The sequence below is a fragment of the Pteropus medius genome, unplaced genomic scaffold (assembly GCF_902729225.1).
Source record: "Pteropus medius unplaced genomic scaffold, Ma_sr-lr_union100, whole genome shotgun sequence".
Lineage (NCBI taxonomy): Eukaryota > Metazoa > Chordata > Mammalia > Chiroptera > Pteropodidae > Pteropus > Pteropus medius.
Genome location: NW_024354360.1, coordinates 132554 through 156718, shown reverse-complemented (window position 1 = coordinate 156718; position 24165 = coordinate 132554).

Genomic DNA, 24165 nt, shown 5'->3' with positions numbered 1-24165 from the left:
AAACCCAAAAATTAGTGTTATAAACAATATTCACTTTATTATGCTTTTTGAATTCCGCAACAAAGAACGTGATCAGGGCCCCAAGAAAATGGCTTGTCCTCTCCGCGGGGTCTGGGATCTCAGCTAGTGGGCCTCGAATGCAGGATAGCATCACCGAAGGCTTCTTTACTCACTCATCTAGTGCCTGTAATGAGGTGACTCAAAGGCTGAGCTCAGCCAGGCCTGGAGCCCCTGCATGTGGCTTTTCTATGGAACTTGGGCTTCCTCCTAGCATGGCTTCCTCAGATGAAGTTGGTTTCTTATCTGAGGGCCCAGGCTCCATAAGTATCTAGTAAAGAGGGCAGAAGCTTCATGGCCTTCTATGACCCAGTATCAGAAGTCACACATGATCCCCTCTACCATATTCTATTGGTCAAAGAAGCCACAGGCCTGTCATATGCAAAGGGAGGGACATAAACTCCACTGCTGGGTGGAAGGAACTGCAAAGAATTTGTGGCAATTGTTTAAACTATTACACATCTAAAAGAGGCTTTAGATTTGACCTCCTGCACACCTTTGCACCCCCAGTTATTTCCTTCTCACCACCACCCTATTCTAGGCCATCACCTCCTACCTGGATGACCTTGATATACATCTCACTACTCTCCCTCATACACACTCTTATGCTCTACTCAGCCATAATTGCACAAGGGTAATCATGAAAACCCAATTCTGCCTCTCGCCAGCCTCCAGTGCTACAGAGGTTAAGATAAGAGAAGGCTAGCCTTCAAGGTCCTGTGCGATTTATTCCCTAATTACCTACCTATCTCATCGCCCAACCCTGGGCTGCATCACCTTCCTGAATGCCTCAAGGCATTTGCACATGCTGGTTCCTCTGCCTTGCAGATCCTCTTTGCAGGCCCAATCATCTGCACACAGAAACCCCCACTCTCATAATTCAGCTTTCATCCCAGCACCACTGTCACTCAGAGGTCTTCTTTATCCCCAGAGTAAGTCTGAGACCTTGTGATTTACAATACTCTGTACTTTTCCTTCCTCTCTCCTCCTTTAATCCATTTCCTTGTAATGTAATTTTTCAGATGGCCCCAACAAAAGGCAGAGTCTACACAATGGACTTGGCTGTAGGATTTTCTTTGGCCAGTGGGGCATTAACAAACATACTATAGGAAGAGGTTTCAAAGGTGTGTGTGTACTGGGGCTTGCTCTCTTGCTGTGACTGTACCCCCAAGACTACCTACCAAATTGAACCAATGTACTGCATGCCAGGAGGTCACCTGGAGAATTGAGGCTTCCTGTGTCATGGTAAAAAGCCATCCTGTGTCAGTCAGCAGCCACCCTACCTCTGACTGACCACAGAAACAGGGGATAGCTAAACAGAGACCTAGGCCCAAAATGGGCCAGCCCAATGACTCAGTAATCAGATGTGCAGTAATCAGAGGGCTGTGGTTTGGAGCTGCCATACTCTGGGAGAAACTAATGGATATGCATCTACTTCGATACTTTATGATATCAACAATCTCACCAGATTTTGAGCTTCCTTAAGGCAGGTGCCAGTTGCAGTCTGCTCATCATCTCATCACTGGTGTTTAAAACAGTTTCTGACACAATGCAGACTCTCAATAATGATTGATTGTTGAGCAAAATAAGTGAATAAGTCATGAGTCTCCACTGTAGAGAGAAAATTTTCTGGATTTCTGACTGTTAAGAACAAAGGCTCTACGTTGGTTTTCGTTTTATTTTGTTTTCTTTTGTTTTCACACTTTCTCTCCAAGTGTCCCAGGGTCACTTTCTAAAGTGTGTGGAATATTCCTTTTCAAACCATCACCTCTCCAACAGCTCTGCTATGGCCCCCTGCCCTGCCTGTACAGTGTCCCTTTTATCTCAGTTTGTGTTTTCACTGTAAGCACCAAGTGTAATGTGAGGCTGTGGGAGAAGCAGAAAATAACCAGATGTGACCCTTCCTTCAGGAACGGACTTCAGGACTCAAGTCCCAAGAAGTCCATGGAGCCTCAGCAGGAGGAGGGGGGAGAGCTGAGGTCTTGCTGTCCCCTCCTCACACCCTCCCAAATTTTTTTTAGCCTTTGGTAGAAGAAAGTAAGCACACTAAAACTGGAAGGAGACAATGGCATTTTGCATAACTTAGTAACAGCATGCACTGCCAAGGATGAGGGAACTTTTTGAGATCACAGAAACATCCCAAATCTCAACTGTGCTGGTGGTTACAGGACCTTGCATATTTGTCAAAACTTAGAATAGTTGTACATAAAGTATTCCCAATAAAGATGATTTGTAAAGCCTGCACATGGTTCTTCTCTCTTTCCTGTTCCCTCTCTGCTAGCTATGCTTCATGGTCCTCCAGGCTGGAGCACGTGGAGAGAAGTGGGCAAGGTGGTGAGAGGTTGCTGATTCACACTGGCTCATGTGGATGCTGTAGAAATACCCCCACACATATACCAGCCCATCTTGTTCTATCTGCCATGCTTCCAGGGGCAAGAGTATCCCCCAGCCACTGTGTCCACAAACTCCAGAGGCTCCATGCAGTATCCCTCAGCAACCTGAGGTGGGCAATGATGTGTTGTTTCAAAGATGTCTGTCTCTCAGGACTCCACAACTTTCTTCCTCCCTGATCCAACCCTGGAGCTCTTTATAAATTCTTACTTGGTCTGGTAGCTCCCTTGAGGATACAGCTCTGTGGAACCCTGGAGGCGAAACGCTGGCATTCTGTTGTAAATGACAACTATTCTTGTGGTATCTGGCTTCTTGTTTTGGGTTGCTGGTTGTACCTTTGCTTTACACCACCCAGCACTCGCTGCCTCTTCCTGTGACAATAGCAAACTAATCTTCCTTTGTTAATGGTTTTTTCCCTAAATCAATCCAGGTAGTTCTAAAACAGACAACTCTACAGAGGAATTCAGAGAGCAGCAGGACCTGGTTCGAGGGGTAAGGGACTGCCTTGCAGGTATCCAAGGGAGAATGTTCTGCATAAAGACTGTTATGGACTGCATTGTGTCCCCACACCCCGAACCCCAGATTCAAACTTTAAGTCTTAAGCCCCCCGTGTGACTGCATTTGGAGATGGAGCCTTTAAGTGATTAAGGTTAAGTGAGGTCTAGAGGTGGAATCCTGATGTGATAGGACTGGTGCCTTAGAAGAAGAGCAAGAGACTCCACAGCACTCACTATGCCATGTGAGGACACAACAAGAAGGTGACCACTGCAGGCCAGGAAGAGGGTTCACTCCAGAGCCCCCCATGCTGACATCCTGATCTCAGACTTCTAGCCTCCAGGATTGTGAGAAATAAATGTCTATTGTTTAAGCTGTCCAGCCTGTGGGATTTTGTTAAGACAGCCTAAGCTGACTGAGACAGGGACTGGCCAGCACAAAGGCCGTGAGGTGTGAGCCTCTATGGGGAGTGCACAGGGAGCAAGAGTTGTGGTCAGAAAGTCGTGGTCAGGTGGGCTTCACAGGGATGTCATGACTTTGGTTTTTATTTCTAGACTAGGGGCTGTGGGAGGTTTAGAGGAGAGCAGGACACTCTCACCTACATTTATAGGATTCACCTGGTCCTAGGGAAGGGCAGGAAGACCTGAGGTGACCAGGCCACTGGAGGGGCTGGGATGTGGGTGTCTGGTTCTATCCTGAGAGTGGAGGCTCATTGGGAGTTGGGGCATGAGGCATGAGGAAAGAAGGAGACATAAGTGTGATGCAGCTCTTGTCCTGATGACTGAAAAGATAGAGGTGCCACCCACTGACCTGAGAAGGCTGAGGAGTTGCAGGTTTGTGGGGGACTCAGGGCCTGGTCTCAGCACTTAGGGTCATTTGTGACAGGTTCAGGCAAAGACCTCAAGGAAGCTCTCAGGCTTGAAATACTGAGGGTTTGGGGAAGATTTAGGAGTTTCAATCTGCACCTGGAGTGAGCCGGGGTCCTGAGGCTGGGGTCAGGATGATGAGACCATACCAGCAAAGGTCGCTAAGAGGGAGCAGCCTAGAGGCAGGAGAAGAAGAGTGGGGCCAGGAACCCAACAAAGAAGACAATGGAAGGAGCAGGTAGTGATGAAAGTGTCCTGTGCTTTCTGAAGGTTGAGTATTGGATGCTGTTATGAGCTGAGTTGTGTTCCCAAAATTCATAGGTTGAAGTCCTAACCCCCCAGTTAGGATTTCAGAAGGAAACTGTATTTAGGATGAATCTCAGAAGGAAACTGTATTTAGGATGAAATCTTTACAGAGGAGATTAAGGTAAAATGAGGTAGCTAGGGTGGCCCTAACCCAACATGCCTGGTGTCCTCATAAGAAGAGGAAATTAAGACACAGATGCACAGAGGGGAGATCATGTGAGTACACAGGAAGAAGACGGCCTTCTTTTCTACCCAAATGTCCTCTTGGTCGGTGGTTTGAAAGATAAATTTTAATGGTGGGACCTGGACAGTGCCTGGAGTGGGAGAAACAGTGGAGGCAGAGATAACAAACAGAATATATGGGGTTCTGTGGGAGGGAAAGGAGGGATTGAGGGGAAGGAGGAGGAAGGAGGAGGGAGGAGGGAAAGGAGGCAACACTGCAGTGGAGGGAGGAAGTGAATGAAGAGAACTGCTTTTACCAACTGGCAGCCTCTGTGCCACCTAAAGGCTCCTGGAGGGATGTGGTGGGGAAGGGGCTCCAGGCTTAGGAGTGACCAGGTTGGGCAGCTGTCCTTCCACAAAGATCACAAGCAAGGTAGAGGGTAGGCTTGGCCATGAAGGAGCAGCCATGGAAGCATTCTGTCTGTTGCTTCCTTTTCTTCCTTGGCAGAGGAAGCAATGTCATCAGTGAAGATGAGAGAGGAGACTGGAATCACTGAGAATTAGAGCAGATATAATGTGAGAGAGACAGGGAGGGACCCAGAGCTGAGGAACTGAGAAAGGATCTCCTAGGGGAGATCCAGTCTGAACACCTAATGTCAAGGTGGAGGGAGGGTGATAACATGTCCTCTAGGTGTAGATAGGCTGGATGCAGGACCAGAGTAGTGTCTCCAAGGGGAGCAGAAGGGAGATATGTCAGGACCTGAGGAGGATGCTAGGCTAGCTGATGGCTGACTGTGAGGCTCAGATTGCTCCAGGAAGGAATGCAGGGGTTAGGGCAAACTGGAAATTCTTGAAACCAGAAGAGCAGGCCTCTCTCTAGCTTGGGCCAAGAATAGGAAAGAAGAGCATGGGGCGTGTAAGTGCACTAAATTGCACATTAACACGAGAAGCTAGTTACTGCAAATTGTTCTCCTCACACCTGTTATGTGCAAAGTGTTTCAAGGTGGAGAAAGAGGGAGTGGGGGCAGGTACAATCACAGCTCACCCAGAACACCTGCACTCTTGAAGAGGCGAGTGGAACGTGGGGAAGTGGCCTAAGAATGGGAAGGCTTCCAGCTGGCTGCTCTGGGTGTGCAAGCCTCCTATTGGCTGCTGACTGAACCCGAGTTACTGAAACAGCTTGACTTCACAAAAATAAATCAATAGAGACACTAAAAAGATGTCTGCTTTAATATGATGTGACTCTTCGATTAAAGAACCATTGATGGTATCAGGAGAAAGAAGAAGGAAAATGATCAGAGCTTCATTTCCTCTGAGCAGTACTCTTACAGCCCTGCAAGCTAGGAGCTGCTGCTTGGCCTTGCTGTTCTTAGGGAATTTAGCCAAATATTTCTTCCTAAACTTCAACATCTCCTCGTGGGTCATCATACAACCTATTGTGAGGAGCAACAATCTGTGTTGATAGGGTATAATTTTACTGTATTGACTGATACTCTAAATAGAATGTTCACAGGTTCAGTATATAACTTAGTTTTATTCTGGGGGCATGTTCATAGGACTCTGGTGAAGCAGAAATACTCATTTTACAAGAGTTTTGTAAACCTCTGTGGCATTTCACCATAATATCTTTCTTCTCTCCTATGACCACTTGCCTCTTTCCAGCCCATTTTTTTTTCTAATTCTAAGTAGAAAAGCAGGGCTTTCCCCAACCCCAAGAGGAATGAGGACACTTCTATAAAAAGCAGACCTTTGTTTCCCTTGCACTCCTCAGATAATTAAGCCAAATGAAGAGCTTATTTTAAAGGCTCAAGATGGTAGAAAGAGACTCAACACTTTCCTGTTCACTCTCAATAAAACCATCCAAGTGAAAATAAATCTGTGGAGAGCAAGGAGAGGCGAAAGCGGAGCAGGGAGATCATCGGTTTTTGAAGACTTTAACAGATTCCCTGAAGATGGAAGGTGGATGCCAGCCCACAAGTTAAAGATGGAGGCAGAACCCACAGGACATGGGTAGGGGGACGGGTGGTGTTCATAGGGCTCAGGGTGGGGGCGGGGCAAGAGACCAAGTCCACAACTAGCTGAATCAATTTAAGCAGTGAGTATGTGCTCCAGCCCCAGTGCTATCTCTGCAGAGACTTAGGCAAGTTTATTCTGGTCCCGAACCCCAAAACACTTCTCCAGAGAGGTCCGAGGACTGCCCCAAATGTGAGCAATGGCACCAAGTACAGCCCTCCTTATACTGGGAAGACTAGTGTTGTCCCTTCCACACACAAGGAATTCCAGTTAGCTTTCCCACTCGGGGGGGGAAACTAGTGGAAATAAGAACTTCAAAAACAATAGCAAAGGAAACCCATCCTGGCCATGGGCACATTCAACCAAACCGATGAGAAGGAAATGGAATACCAGCTTACGACTCAGCCAGGCAGGGACTTTTCCTATACAGTTATGATCATGTTTATAGGCTGTGTATTGAACCCACTTCTAGATAAAACCCAGAAAATGTATATGTGGGGAGGGAACACACTAAAGGATGTTTACTTTGCTGATACAAAAATAAATGCACACTGGGGTGAAGGGAATGTTCTAAATTTGGACTGAAGTGATGGTTACACACCTCTATAGATTTACAAAATCATTGAATTGTATACTGACAGTGGTTGAATTTTATGATATGTAAACTATACCAGCTGTGAAAAATAAAAAAAAAATCTACCACTAAAAAAATAAATGCATATCTAGCTGGAAGAATGTGGGATGCATAAGGTGGGGAAAAAGACAGAGGGAAGGGAAGAGGTGCTGAGATCCACCTGTCTCAGCAGTTACTACAACCAAACAAGAAATTCAAGTTCAAGCATATTGTTTAAAGCTAAATAGTTAACATAAAGGAAAATTGACTGTAAAAATATAACCACAACAACCTAGAGGAAGAAAACAGGAGTATAAATCTAAACCTTCATCTTTCAAAAGGAATCCTCATACACTACTGGTAGGACTGAAAATTGGTACAGCCATTGTGGAAAACAGTACAGAAGTTCCTCAAAAACCTAAGAATTGATCTACCATATGATCCAGCAATCCCTCTACTGGGTATTTACCCCAAAGACTTGAAAACTCATATCTGTACAGATATTTGCACATTGATGTTCATAGCAGCATCATTCACAGTGGCCACGACATGGAAGCAACTGAAGTGTCCTACGATAGATGATTGGCTAAAAAAGCTGTGGTACATATATACAATGGAATAATACTTGGCCATAAAAAGAGATGAATTACTGCCATTTGCAACAACATGGATGGATCTTGAAATAATCATGCTAAGTGAAAGAAGCCAGACAGAAAAAATAGAAAGTCACATGATATCATTTGTGTATGGGATATAAACTTAAAAGCACCAAATGAAAAGGACAAACAAACAGGGACTCATGGACACGAACTATAATCTAGTGGTTACCAGCGAGTAGGGGGTGGGGGAGAAGCGGGGAGGTAGACAGAGTAAAGGGGGTCAAATATAGGATGTAGGGGGAGGGTGAAGTGGGTAAAAGGTATCAAATACATAGTAGCTGAAGGAAACTGGACTTTGGGTGGTAAACACACAATAGAATATACAGATGTCAAATTATAATGTACACTTGAAAATTATATAATTATATTAACCAATGTTACCCCAATAAACTTAATTAAAAAAAATTTTTAAATAAAAAGTAAATAAAAATAAAAAATAATAAAAAATAAACCATGTTTCATAATGAAAAGTCATCACAAAAGAAACCAAGATTTAAAAATATTATTTCTTATTTAGAATTTTGAATTTTGGAAGTAACCACCAGAAAAAGACAGCAATGATTAAATTTTTGCCTTTAGGAAATTTCCCATGCATTTCTGGATTGAATAATAGTTGGTACTGTTGTGGCAGAAAAGATATTGAAAATTATAAATCACATTCTTTCTGCCCTGCTATGTGCATGTGTACATGTCAATGTGTATGCTCATCAGTGCTCATGTGTGTCCATGTGTATGTTTGATGTTTAAAATATTCACAAAATCAAAAGGAAAGTTAGGCTTGAGGTAAAATTTCAAAAAAACCCCATATATATTTATAGTGATCAGTGCCATGAAATATTCTTTGTTTCATTTTTAAAAATAAACATTAAAATTTGATTATATGGAATGGTTTATATTTAGCAAACTAGTTGTTTCAGATTATATTACACTTCTATACTTCAAATATCTCTTTAATTATCTATGACTTTTATTGCTGAATCTGCTGCTAAAAGTCTTGATAAAATTAAAAATTTAAACTTTTAAATGTGGCTTTAAAAATGATAACTAGTAAAGTCGCATTCAAGTGCATCAAATAAAATTGAATATTGTAAATGCTGCAATAATCACTGCACTGATGACAAACCAAAGGACCTTCCATTTATATGCGTGTACTAAATCACCTCATTTCTGTAATCTTGAGTCCTTGGATATTCCTAAAATTATGAGAATTTCATTGAAACTGGAATAACTTTCAAAGATCTATATTATGGCTTTCGGTCACAGCAACTGTCTATTTTGACATTGCCCATTATGTTTTTATTTCCACTCCTTTTTTTCTCACTGACCCATCCTCAATACCTGTCCCGGGGAAGAGAGCCAGGGCAGACCTGAGAGACAGCAGCATAGTCCCTTAGCCTTTGAGTTTCAAAACGGACTTTGAAGGTTCTAGCGGAAATAATGTTTTGGAAGAGAAGACTGGAATTTCAAACCATTAATTCTGAGTGCCAAACTTCAAGTTTTGTCATAAACAATTTGTCCTAAACAAGTTTTTTCCCCACAAAAAAATGACAGTAGGCTCTTTCCAGAGGCTAAGGTGTAGAAAATAAATGTACAGCTACTAAGCCCCCTAGTGTGTGGACTGCCAGCTACACATACAAACATGCTTAACACCAGATTAGTGTAGCCGGCGTCCACGAATTAGGATGTGTTTAAGAAAAAATATTGGCTTTGCTATTTGTCTAGGAACCTGAAAACTTATTGGCTGAATAAAAGATATCTAGTCTTAGGGCAAATGAGACCCTATCTTACTGCACTGTTTAAAATGAGTCACTCAGCACAAATGTCTGTTCTTGAAATTTTACTAAGACTAGACACGAAAACACAACATCTGGTGAGACAGGCTAGATTGTTTTAATTTAATTCTAAATTTGGGGAATCCCCAAGTGTCCCTGTTTGAAAAAAGGCAATAGTGTTGCAGAATCTGATAGATGATTTATACTCTAAAAGCATGCAAAAATGTGAATTTTACCAAAGATAGCCTTCCCCACCACAGTAGCCCTGGGAGACAAGATACCGTGGAATTCTTTTTTGGAGCAGCTATAGCCTTTCTAAGACAGTAAGATAGTGGTTCCAGGATGTGTAATTCATTCCTTCACTGGTCACACCTTTAACTCAAATTTCTGGACCTTCTTTATTAATTTTATGTTAATTAGTTAGGAATTAATATTTCAAGCCCATTCAACAACATACAAAATGCATTACAATTGTATGTGTGTGTTGCAATAAGGATGCCCTGATTTAAAAAAACAAAAACAAAAACAAAAAAAACTCCAGCTGCCCTTGCCCAGCATCCAAGAGATGCAGAGGAATGGAGCTTCAACTCAGAAACATATGCTCAACCATCCCAGCAGCCATCCTTCATTTTCCTCTTGGTTTCAAATCCTTCTTCTGCCTTTGCTTGCTACATGATGTTGGATGGCTCTCTGACCTTCTCTTCCCCCATTTGCAAAGAAAAATAATGCCCCTCCTAACAGGTTGTGAGGAGAGAGATGCTGTCACAGTGCCAGGTTCACAGAACACTACATGAATGGAGCTATGATAAATTAAAGCAGTAGGTCCTAGGGACCCAAAACTTTCTCCCTCATCACCTCATATATTAACTAACCTCCGTGCACCAGAAAGCAGTGAGGTCATCCAGAGTGACTGATGTCCAGGGAAAGGTCTCAACATGAGGTTCCCACCCACTACCCGTGTATGTTTCCAATCAGCAGTCTCTTAACTTACCTGGGTGCTCCTTTTGAAAGATCACCCTATATCTTTTCCTTCTATGGTTAATTTTATGTGTCAACTTGACTCTGCCATAGTTGCCCAGGTATTTGGTTAAACATGATTGGGTGTGTCTGTGAAGGTGTTTCTCTGGAGAACCCTGACTAATATAGAGGAGTTATATATATATTTTAAGTACTTAGAATACAAAAAAAAGCTATGAAAAAAATCACCTATAATCTCGATTCTCAGAAATAACTAGAAACATTTTAATATATTACTTCCCAACCTTTTTTTCTATATATAATTGCATGATATCATAATATGCCATTTTGTAATCTACTTTCTTTCACATTATTAAATTTTCAAGATATACTTTTTAAAACATTATTTTTTTCAAACGATAGATGATTCTTATTTTTTTAAAACAAATACACACAGGCAATACAGAAAAAAAAAATACAAAGAAGAACATAAATATTATCCTAACTCCCATCAGCAAAAAGCAATACTAGGTAGCATGTGGAGAATAACACTCTATCTGAGCCTAAATGTAGATGAATAGAAAAAAATTTTGCAAACATGGGATTATATAATGCATGCAATTTTCAAATAAAATTGTCAAATTTAATTTTCTGGTGTTTAATAGAAGAAAATAAAACTTAAGCCAAATTTCAGGAATTTCTGTAGGTCAAATAAATTTCTTCATCAGAAAATTTCATTTCTAAGTGATTACTCTGAAGATTGAAAAATGCATATTATCGGAGTTTGAGGATGTATTTTAGCTGGGATTCTTTTTTGTATATCTCAGAAAACAGCTGGCTGGCTTAGGCAAAAAGAGACATTTTTTCAAGAGACCTGGTAGTTCACAGAATGTGCAGAAGCTAGCAGGCCGGGCAGTTTTGGTTCCACCACAGAGGGCAGGGAACCTGCCTCCTAGCTTCCTGCTTCCTCTGCCATCCTCAGACCCTAGAACCAGGGCAGACATTACCTTTAGCAGATGAATTCAGCTGTTCTACAGAAGCAAATTTCTATGGAAAGTAAATCTATAGAAAGGAAAGCATTGATTTATTTCCATTAGGCCCACAGTGAGATTACGTTTAGGCGAAGGATGTGGGCTCATTTCTCTGATGGTTTTTAATTCAATTATCTTTCTTCTTGTGTCCTGAATAAAAGGAAATTCTCACAAGTACCTTAGTTGTGCATCTGCACACTTAGCTTGTGCTACAAAATGCCTGCTCGTAGAGAAAAAAAATCTCCTGAATTTTAAGTCCTGAGAAATGATCCTTGCCGTTTGTGGAAACCTTGGAGGCCACTGGGGTGATGGAGCCCAATTTGGATCCTTCTGTGACTAGACATCGTTTTCTCACACTTCCTCTTGGAGGACTCGGCAGACTGAAGGAAGACATCACCTCTGGGGGCCTAGCCACAGAAAGGAGAACGTGAGTGAAAGGAACAAATACGCCATCAGAACTTCCCAGGAAACAAATCAGTGTCTTGTTTTGTTTTCTCAAGACGCCCATCACTGCCAGAATTGGCCAGGCATCTCTAAAGCAGAGAAGAGAGGATGAAGATGTTTCCAGGAAGATGATCTGTGCTGTCTGGCACTCTCAGCACTGCCCTCTGGTGGCTTTTAGCCACTTAGCAAATCCACACAGGGGGCCCCAACCTCCCCCAGGACACAGGACTGTTGGGCAATCAGGCATAAAGAATATGCTGTCGGTCTGGGGAGCATGCTAAGAGCCAGCCCATAGCTCTCATCCACTTGCTGCACCCTTTGCTTTTGTTTTCTTAAATACTTCCCTGTAAATCAAGCTACCTTGAGACACATCTTATAACAGGAGCTAGAAATAGAAACCTCTTAGAAAATGCACTGGATTCCTACTGAAGGAGGCTCCTTCTGACAGTAGACTGTACACACCAGTAGAAGGGCCTGGTTCTCACACTCAGTCCCCCTCTGTGTGGCCTCTTTTTCTCAAGGAGTCGCTTTATAATCCTTTGAGGGGACACCCAATAAAAATATTTAAGCTTTGGCCTCTCATTCCTAAGCCTTTTGTGAAAGCCAAGAGCCAATTATTTTATACTCTGTTCAAAGTGCTAAATGGTGCCTGCTTATAAATCAGGTAATAGCTGTATGAAACATTCCAAAGAAAACATTGTAAAAGTTCCTAGAAATTTTTGCAATTATTGTCATTATGAAAAAAGAAACTGACTTCCCAGACACTAAAAAAATACTCTCTAGTTGCGACCTAGATGAAAATTTGTCTTCATTAGTCTCAGCACTGTAATACAAAACAACACAATGCCATTTAAAATATCAAATAAGAACATCTATATAATATAAAAATGTTTAAAAGCTATGGTTAAAGTATCCTCAGGAATGACTATGTAAGGAAAAAACTACTTTATGCATTTAATATCATTCTTCCTTGATGGCTAGTATCTGACTTTCATTATTGAGCAAGGCAAACACTTTGCAAGGTGCCCTGTTTTGTACTTGGCACATGTAACTGAAAGATCTCAGAAGCAGCCATGATGCTTAACATGGCAGTTATTTGTTCTCCCCTCAGCAGTTTCCTCCACATTGCTCTCAGAATAAATTCAAACTCTTTGCTTTGTTTCTCAGGGCCCTGCATAACATAGCCTCTGCTTGATGCTCCAGGCTTCTCTGACACCTCTTTCCTTTATGACGCTGCCCCTCACACAGCCCTATCTAGGCCTCCTACTCCAGGCCAGGGCTGCTTTTCCTCCTTTCTGGAATGTTCTTCCATAGGTGGGCCATGCTTCATTATTTTCACTTGATCAGTACAATGGTTAATTTCATATGTTGACCTGACTGGGCCACAGTCCCCAGATATCTGGTCAAACATTATGCTAGACATTTCCGTGAAGGTATTTGGTCGATGAGATTAACATGTAAAGCAGTAAACTTGGAGCAGAGCAGATTGCCTTCCGTAATGTGGGTGGGCCTCATCAATCAGTTGACAGTCTTAAGAAAAAGACTGAGGTCCCCAAGGAAGACAGAATTCTGACTCCAGGTGGCCTCTGGACTCGAGATGCAACTTCAACTCTTCTCTGGGTCCCCTGTTGGCCCACCCTGCAGAGTTTGGACTTGCCAGACCCTACAATTACATGAACCAATTTCTCAAACTAACTCTCTCTCTCTCTCTCTCTCACACACACACGCACACGCACACACACACGCATGTGCACGTCTGTTTCTCTGGACAACCCTGACTAATACAGTCAGAAAGCTTTCTTTCATACAGTGGCTAACAGTGTGGTCTCCCTCGATATCTTTCATGGGCATTTCCACAACCTCAGTTACCATGTGCACTTGCTCCCCAACTGGTCCAAGGCCTGTGGGCTCTGAGCAGGAGCATGAAGGGCTCTGTGAGGTTAGAGGTCTCAGGGTGCTACAGCACAGCCCCCATTACAAGCACAGGACACCTATTGAGTGGATGGTGGACGATGTTTATTTATTCCTATTAACTATACAGCTTCTTTGAGATTACTGTGGGATTTGACCAATATGATTTTCAAATATAATATTTGGAAGTGAATTCCCACTTTATTATTTTTTAGAAACTTGAACAGGGGCCTACAGGAACTAGAATTAGAGAGTGACTCATTAATATTATGAAACTCCTCTAATAGCTCATTAATTCATTAATAATTATAATATTAAAACCTCATAAATAACTGTAATTACTCATTGGTAACAAGCCCTATCAAAACCTTTCACCAAAGCCCAAAACACCCTTTTATTATGCCGATACATAACCTTTACTCCTACCTTTTCACAGAGCCACTTCCTTTTGAGTGCTCCCACATGCATGAAAAACAAACTTCTCTCTTGTTAAGTGGGCCCCTGACTACTTGGAACTAAGTTGGTAAAGCAAGTTTTCCTACTACACCAGGAACCCCTGTATTAACACTTTGCTGGTGGTTAACTCTGTTACTCTTCTTTAAAATCTTACATCATGAGTTTCCATTTATTACTATGCTAAGAGCTCTCAGTTCCTTTCGATTCTTTTGTTTATCTTTATACCTTTCAATAATATTGCTAGGCCTCTGTCCCTGTTTTGACAAATTAATTTGCCTCTGTTTGAGACTAAGCATCCACCTATAGCACCACCTTCAGCACAGTCGCCTCTCCTGGCTTTGGCCAGCAGCCCTGGGACTCTGGCATCATTAAGACTAGCCCACTGGCATTCTATTCTATAACCACATTGGGGTCATTTGTAGTTTTGTCTAAGTGCTGATTCTACACGATGAAAATCAATACACAGCAATGGCATTATATTAACTATATAAAAAGTGGTCTTTATAAGCCCATGGGAAGCAATTTCCCAGCACCAACATTTTTGAGTGTCCCTGTCATGACGGTAAGCTAGTTTCCCCTATTTTGCAACAGTGCTGAAATCTTGATTGTTCAGATGTTGGAATGATCTTTCATGTGCATAACCCTGATCAATGTCAATGCCACACAGGCACTCACCAACCTGAGATTGTCTAGACCAAGTATCAGTGTCTGGATTTGAAGCCGCCCAATATAAACAAGTTAATAATCTGTATCTTATAAAATAAAATATATTATGGGATGTAATATATAGCACAGTGACTATAGTTAACAATACTGTATAGTATATTTAAAAATTTCTAAGAGAGTAGATCTTAAAAGTTCATCATGGAAAGAGTTGGAACAGAGCTTTTGACCTAGTCAAAGTCAAACTTTGGCATGCAGAATCCTCTGGAGGTAGAGCAGCCAGATCGAATGCAGAACCCCAGTTAAATTATAAACAATAAATCATTGTTTTGGTATAAGTATGCCCCATGTAATAATTAGGATATACTTATACTAAAAAATGATTCATTGCTTATCTAAAATTTAAATTTAACTGTGTGTCCTGTATTTTTCTTTCCTAGGGTCTTGTCAACCCTACCTCAAAAGCTTGTTTAACACTGAATGCCAGGCCCCACACTCAGGTTCCTGATACAGTCAATTTGGGGTGGGGCCCAGGAATCTGCATTTTCAACACATTCCCAAGTGATGTTGATGCTGCCAGTCCAGGGTTGCACTTTGAGAATCACTGCTACAAAGCCCCTCCTGGTATGATGATGTTTCTTCATTTTTAGTGGTCCTGCACTGGAGACTGCTCATAGGAGGGATGCTCCATGATCCAGCTATGCACTCAAGGCATTTCATCTCCTTGTCTTCCTGGGAAGCATGTGTCCCTCTATTTTTAGGCAAAAGCACTGTGTGCTCCCATGAATTAAAATGCAAAGGTCTTGTTACCCCATACCAGGCCACAGTCCCATCCACTCCTGCTCTCTTTAGAGTGCTCAGTCCAGAAGCATGAGCAGGTGAGGGGAGTTGACAGTCACAGCCAGTTAGAATCCTGCTCTGCTTGTGGGCATGGGCACACAGGAAACTTCTCCTATGGCATTCCACAGCATTTGTCACATAGGAGCTTTTCTTATACCTCAGGAAACACTGCTGGTTTTTAAGGAAAAGCATTAGTGCCTCATTAGCATTTGTGATTTAGTTGTTGCTGAACATTTTTAATTTATCCGCATTTTGTTTGTTGGAAGTAGAACGCCTACCATTGGACTCTCATTCCTCTAATTAGCCAAAAGCACCCCACACGAGTAATTAATAACTGACTGGAACTTGTTCCCTCTCAGAGAGCAGGACACCTGCTATGATTGCTGAGTCACAGACTCACTTTCTGGCAAAGGCTTCTCCAGGTCACTCCTGTCTAGAAGTCATGTGTATTCATTTTCTAAGATTGCCCTAACTCCACTCTGGCCCCCCAAAATTCATATGTTTGACTCCTAACTCCCAGGACCTCAGAATGTGGCTGTGTTTGGAGAATTGGTCCTTATAGAGGTAATTAATGTAAAATGAGGTCATTAGAGTGAATCCTAATCCAGTCTGACTGGTGTCCTTATAAAAAGAAGGGATTAGGACAAAGACATGCACAGAGGGAAGACCATTTGAGGACACAGGGAGAAGATAACCATCTACATGCCAAGGAGAGAGACCTCACAACACACCTTCATCTCAGACTTTCAGCCTTCATCACCAACACACCTTCATATCAGACTTTCAGCCTCCAAGACTATGAGACAACACATTTCTGTTGTTTGAAACACCCAGTCTGTGGTACTTTTTATGTCAGCCTGAGCTAACTAACACTGCTGGAATAGAAGTTTTCCTTTACAAGGAAGAAGACTGAATAGCACATATACCCCAGGTAAGATGATTAAAATGTAGAATTCCATTTGAAATTCACTTTAAATTAACCTATGACTGTGAATTTAAGGTTGTCCCTCTCAACACATTTTACTGTCTTATCCTTTGGTTCCTCTCTCTTTACAACTAAACAGAGACCATAAACAAACTCTCTGAGAGGTGGGCACTGGGGATGCTTAGTGGGCAAGGACTGTCCAAGTTACTACTTGCTTCTGCAGGCTCTAAATGTGCCAAGAATCATCCTTAAAGACTATCTGCTTTCTTACTCATTACTTCCTCCTTGCAACAGGCAAAATTTATTTCTCCTCATCTTGGCATTGATAAAAGGCAATATTATCTGTGTCTAGGAGTTTTTGCTTGTCTTGTTTGTTGCTTTCAGTTTTATATCCCACATATGAGTGGAAATTATATGGTTTTCAACTTTTTCTGTTTGACTTATTTGGCTTAGCATGATAATTTCAAGATCCATCCATGTTGTCACAAATAGCAGTATTTCCTCTTTTCATATGGCTGAGTAATATTCTATTGTGTAATATATTATAGAATTGTACACTTGAAATCTATATAATTTTATTAACCAGTGTCATCCCAATAAATTTAAATTTAAAAGGCAATATTTGCTAATTTCAAGTGTGCAGAAAAAAATTTCTGATAAACGCTCTTTGCTAATCACTAGTTTAGAAATATGCTTGTATAAAAATAATTTGACATTTCATCCCTATGCCTTTTATTTCCTCTACTGGAATTTTTCTCCCTCCACAAAGTTGCATTCTTGATACTTACTTTCTCTATATCACTTGCAAAACTGTCAAAAAGCATTGATCTAATTTGTAATGTAATTATATAGTTTACATCAAATATTTAAGATTTTTGGACAGAAATTCACAGGGTATGCACATAACCAGGTCTATCAGAAACTTTTTGAAAATTTCAATCATGCAGTCTTCTATATAGTTAATAAATTATTTATTCATGACTCTCAATGTTAATCATCACATTGACTTAAACCACTCAAAATTACAATTTCATTAGCTTTCTCTAATATAGTTACATATTTAATTAACTTTCCTGCTCTCCAAATAGTAAACATTTTCTTTGATTAACCTAGCTGAGTCATACAAATCTTTATGCTTTTCTTGCTGTTAGTTGCAAGTATAGTTTAAACAAAAATAGCTCACATTGCACTGTGCAGAAAATAAGAAGTTAGGAAGAAGGATGACAGATGGTTAGGAAATTAATTTCACAAGTAAATGGATCTTCTATTGACTCTGATAGACATTGTAAGAACACGGAAGCAAAAATAATACCTTTTCATTTTCCTCAGCTCTATTTTGCATATGCTGATCACGTCGGCACCAAAAGGTCTTGTATTAAATAATAATTTACAGTTCCTTTCTGATTTATTTATTACATTTGTTTCATTTAAATTTTTATTACCTTTGAGGCCTGAAATGTCACAGCTGAAGTTGGGTCATGACAATTTATGGAAAAAATCCTCCTACAAGGGTGAGGATGTCAGTGGGTGGTAGGGGAGGTCCCTGGTGCACTGCTGCCCACCAGCCAACAAGAGGAAGAATAGCTGCCTGTTCGGGGGTGCTCCCACTGCACCAGCTGGTGGAGGGCCTCTAGAATAGACAGGCTCTGGGGCCCAGCTGGAAGTGCTTCAACACCAGCAATATCAGCACCATCTGGGGACATGTCAGAAATGTGAGTTCTCAGGCCCCACCCAGACCTGCTGGGTCAGAGACTATAGCAGTGTTCTGCCATATGATCTTTGGTTTCATTTCCTCACATAGACTGAGACAGAACCAGTAGATTGTTACAGGATTCCAAGACGTGTAGCATAGGTGTGAAGGAGAACACCCACCTTCAGGAGTCAGACACCAGACCTCAGCTGTTTATTGATTGGATATTGATTAATGGGCTGTGGTTGTCTCCACCTCCTGATTCTAAGTGAGAGTCTCATGACTGCAAGATGCCTCCTGAACAAAAGCTTTTACATGTGTTACCACTAGATCTCTTTAATCAAGGAAACTAGGTACATTCCTCTTAACTGTTTTTATTTTTTTGCCACTACCTACATCAATTGGCATGAAAGAATAAAAAATTGCATTTATAAAAAGCATTCTTTAAGCACAAAAGTGAGACTTCCATATATAGAAACAACTTATTTTTCATCATATCTCAGAGACAGATGGAGAAAACAATTAAGCCAGCTCCAAACTGTCCAAATCTAATAGTTATTCTCTTCTCATACCCATCTTATTATCACAGATGTGCCAGGTAAATCCAGAGATGTTGATGTGAGAGGAAGGGCTTACCAGGTTATTATTTGTAGTGAAGCAATAAGAGGGAAGGGAAGCAACAGATTTTTCTCTAAAATAAAACTCCTAAAGAAATGAAAATTAATTTCTGCCTGAAGGAATGGTGGATTGGTTTAGTGTTCAAGCTCTGTCAGGAGTCTCCCTGAATAGCAGGGCACTTCAACTCAGAAGCAGGAGTTTCCATCTTATAAGAAAGCTGAGTCCTGACAGATTGGGTACAGCTGCCTCCATGGAGGAGCGAGGAGAAGGCAATGCACCTGGCTGCAGGTGGAGAGTGACCTCGAGAACGTGCAAAATAAGCGTTCTGTGTTTCCTCCAGATGTCCAACGAAAAGAAAATGAGCTGGATCCATAAGTGAGTTAGCTCACACTCCAGTGCAATTCCTTGCCTGGAGGATTAACAGTCAAAAAGAGATGAGAGACTCTCTCTCTTCCCCTACATCTTCAAAAGGGAGACCCAGGAATGTGATGACGGTCGCCTAATTTGGGATCTTACAAAATTTCCACATAAAAACAGAGAAGCTAGAAAGCAAAACCAAAACCCATGAGCATTATTTACAGCAAAACTAAGTGATGAGGTATTTTCATAAACATCAAAATAAAAACAGGGCGGGGACAAACCACCAATAACCGAGACCTTCAGGGCACTGGCAGAGGGAAGGGACAGGGCATGAATGGACCTAGGACAGAAAAGCTCCAAGGACCCATAGCGATCACAGGCACACACAGGCATCCCACTGGAGAACAGGCGGTGAGCCTGGGAAGCGTTTGCCTGGTCTGATAAATGCCCAGTCCGATAATGAGCATGAGGCAAGGGATGCTGGACAGCGGGGCAGCCCCGGAGCTCTCAGATCAGCAGTGAGCATGCTTCTAGGACAGGGCTCCACACTGAAAAAAACAGCGGGGTGTTGGATTGAGCGTATGGGGGCAAGAGAGGTGAAGAAAAGAAAGGGTCCAGATACAAGAGGCAGACAGGGATCAGAGACAAGTTATCTCAGAAGAAAGGTTATACTATTCAAAAACAATAGAACGGGGGCTCCAGGAGGTTCTCCATCTAAAGATTGAGGAGAACTAATCTCACATTAAGCCATACAGTCTTGGAGGTTAATTCTCATCTGATATTACAAAAGGACAAAAGAAGACAAGAGGCAGTCCCCTTTGCAGAAATTGCTCCCTATGAACTTGGGCTGAGAAGTTCCCTTTATCTTCCCATCACTGGTTTCTTAGCTCTCAGATTTTAGTTTAAACATCGACTCATCAAAAGCCTTTCCTATCACCCCAGTCTAAATTACTTAGCCTTTATCACATCACATTATTTTACCTCTCTGAAGATTTATCAATGTCTGATATTTTTAAGTAAATATTTTATTGAAGAACATGAAACATAAATACATCTCTTGAGTTTGACTGACATTTTCCTTGAAATAATATACAAAAACCAGATCTGGTCAACAAAGGACCAACTTTAGTCACCATGCAAGAGAGGCATTATTCTACCCAGTCGCTTATATGGAGCTACTTAACATGGAATGCAGAGTTTGCCAGAAAGAAGAAGAGGAGTTTTGATAGGGACTCTGCTTTAAAACCTCATGTATGTGTTGGGAATGTGTCTACTAAACTTCACAATGGGAATGTGCAAACTTAGATAACCCAGACAGTCCTGGGGATCAATTCTTCTTTATTCTGCTGGTCAGAATAGGAGCTAATAGGTCCAATTGTGAAAGGAGTCTTGAAACAAACTTCAGTTGCTGAAGATCCAGTGGGACTCCAGACACATGCTGTTAAAAATTCTTTGTTACTGAGTTTAACATCAGAATGGTTGCCCTCAGCAACTGCGAATCCCAATAGCAGCTACTTAAACTAGCTTAGGAGGGTCCGGCACACTTCTTAATAGTGTAGCAGGAGTAATGCTGTGTCCCTGGAAGATAGACAAACACTAGTTCCATCAACGAGGTCTTAAAAGTTGTGCTGATGACATTCCTATCCATTGTCATAGTACAATTAAAAACAAAACAAGGACTGAGGAATTTTGCAAAGTTATAGTGTTTTTTTTATTATAAACTAAACCATGTAATAATTACAAATTTAACTATTTTCCTTAGTGAAGGAAATGAATATACTCTCCTGCCCTCCGCTCCATCATCTTTCATGTAGCTATCAAATGGAGCAGGCCTCCATCTCCTTCGTACCCATACAGCTGAGCAATACCACCTACCATCCCTAGCAAAAAGCCAAATACTGATCAGAAAGGCTCTTTACCTCATGGATGTGAGGTAAAATTGAGGATGAGGATAATACACACAAAAAGGAGAATTGGGTGAAAATCTACACAATAAATGGTGAGATACCTCCACCCCACTAGTCTGTTCTCACTTAGCCCTGAGAGCACCAGCAGCTAGGCCTCCTGTAAGGTATAAAATATGTGTAGATTCTCTCTAGGAAAGTGACCAGTAGAAGAGAAAAAAATCACATGCTGGTGGTAAGGGTCCCCCCCCATTGAAATGGTTCACATGCATCTGAAACAGAGAACCATCCACAATAACCCCTTACCCAAGCTTCCAGATTTTTAATGCCTCACTCTTAAACTTGAATGCTATTTGAGGATCATCAGATAGTTGAAGCAAGGCTTTAATGTGAAAAATGGAGACCAATACAAATAGTCAAAAAAAAAAAATTAAGGGCAAGAAAGAAAAACAGATGGGAACAGGAAAAAAAACCTCAAAATACTACAGTATAGTATGTTCAAGCTAAAAAGAAAGATACTAACTCCATAACACAATAATGGGTAGTTATTCAAAGTAATTTCCAGAGAACAAAAAAGAACACTTTAAATAATAAAATACATTAGATAATTAAAAAAAAATAAGTTGAAGGATCAGAATAAGAATTTCTTAAAACTTCACAAAGTAGAACAAAAAGATTTTTAAAAAGAAAGAGAGAAGAAGATTTTTAAAAATTCAGAGATTGGTTTGGGAGGCCAAAATCAAAATAGTAGAATCTAAAATCAAGGATCAAGAAAACAGAGGAAGTTATCAACAAAGAAGAATAAGAACATTTTCTAATATGGAAAGACATGAACTTCCAAATGAATAATAGCCACTAAATGCACAGAAAGTTATATGTAATCTAATGTGCGCACACAAAGCAACACAAAAAAAACCTAAAGATTCTAAAAGACTTTGGTTTTCCTCACAGAGAAAAATAAGCACTACGCATACAAAGTGTTGGGGATCAGAATAACATTGAATTCTCATCAGCAAACTACAAATAATCACGAGAGTTGCCTTCAAGATTCTGAAGGAATATGACTGCCAGTATTTATCCAGCTAAGTTGATACTTTCAGACATGCAGTCTCAAAAAATTAACTTATGCACCTATCCTTATGAAGCTAGTTGAGAGTATGCGCCACAAAATAATAGAGAAAACCAAGAAAAATAATGATATAGGTCCTGAAAAATGTGAGCTATGACAAAAGAAAGAGGAGGAAGAAAGTCCCAAGAGGGTAGAGAAGAAAAATGCCAGAAAAAACAGTGGGAAGTGAAGCCTAGAGAGCAGGTAATACAGAGCAGAGTAGGGAGGCTAAGGCCTCCAGGAGCAATACCTCAGAAGAAAGGAGAAGAAAGGGGAAAGAGGAAACAGAATATCTGATATGTTTGGTTAATATGGTCATCAGAGGGGTGAGGGAATTAATGAATGATTTATGCACAGAAAACTTGAGAGCCTAGAGAAAGAAAAGTGGTATTGTAACCAGAGGAAAAATGAGTCCCAGGCTTGTGCTATCTGCCACTGTCCAGCCAATAGACCAACATAGGAGTTGGGCTATTTAGAATAAGCATTTATTAGAGAATTGCAATTCCCTAAGAACAGGCGGACTATCACTCCAAAGGCCTGGCTTTCCCAATATCCCAAGAGTACAGATTTTGTAGGGAAAAAGTCAGTGGTCATGGAAACTAAGGAAGTTGGGTGCTGCTGATTGGACAACTAAAGGGGGTTGAGATAGTTGATCACTGTGCCCTGTTCTGGAATCAGCCATGGCGTCATCCCATCAGATCCCCCGGCCTTCTGCATCGATGGGGCTAGGAGATGAAACACATCTAAAGCCAAAATAACTACCCTTGGTCTAGTTTAACTAAAGCCTATTTGCGCAAATGATTATAGGCCAGAAACTCAGTTAATCATGTCCTAAAGCTAAATGATTTAAGGAGCAGGCATATAGAGGACAAGGACAGGGAAAAAAACAAATAAGTCATAAAGCCTTTATCTGGGCAAAACTAACTTAAATCAAGGGAAAAAAACTACATTAAAGAAATGAAGTTGGGAAGTGAACATGTAATATAAATATATATATGCCTTACCATTAAAATGTACAGCTGAAACTTATTGGATTTCATTAACCAATGTCACCATAAAATTTTTTTTTAATTAACAGCAAAAAAAAAAAAGACAGAAAGAAAGAAATGAAATTTGTGTGTATTTACAACCTATAGAATAAGAAGAGATGAAGTCGGGAACGCTGTGAAGCTCATAGTACGGGGATCCTTGCATCAGGTCCTCCTTCAGTACCACAAAGATAACATAATCAGGATATGACTAACATAATCAGGATATGATAACATGTGATAACATAATCAGGATATGAATATGACTAACATACTGTAAATAAATGATCATGATATTGTAAACACTGTAATTTACCCAGAAATTATATTTTATGATAAGAGAATGGAAAAAAGTAAATATTGAGGAAGTGCCAAAAATTACATTCTCATCTGCTATAGTAAGAAGTCTACAGGCTAATACATAAAACCAGAAATCAAGAAATAGTATTATAAGCTTATCATGTGTTAACGTAGACATAAAACCTTTATAAATCTGTAAGAGATTTAAATTTTGCTTCTAAGGAACAGGAATTAGCAGTGTAGAGAGTTGGAGCTGGACACCTCTGTTTTTCTTTATAAGTATTCTAAAAAAAGAGTACATGAAATATTATGATAAAATCAAAACAAAAACTAAAAAATCTTCACATCTGCTTGCCATTTACTGTGTGGTATTTAAATTAGAAATCACACTTAGAATGGGTTTTCCTCACCACGAAAATTTTAGAATACAGAGTATTTTTCTAAATCTCATCCATCTGGAATTCACTTTAGTAATAGTGTGTAGAAGAAACCTATCTGTTGAAATTTTGTTTTCTGCGTGGCTTTGTTGTTTAATTAACTAGAGGGACTCCCCCACCCCCACCCCCCCCCACCCCCCCACTCCCTGCCCACCTCCA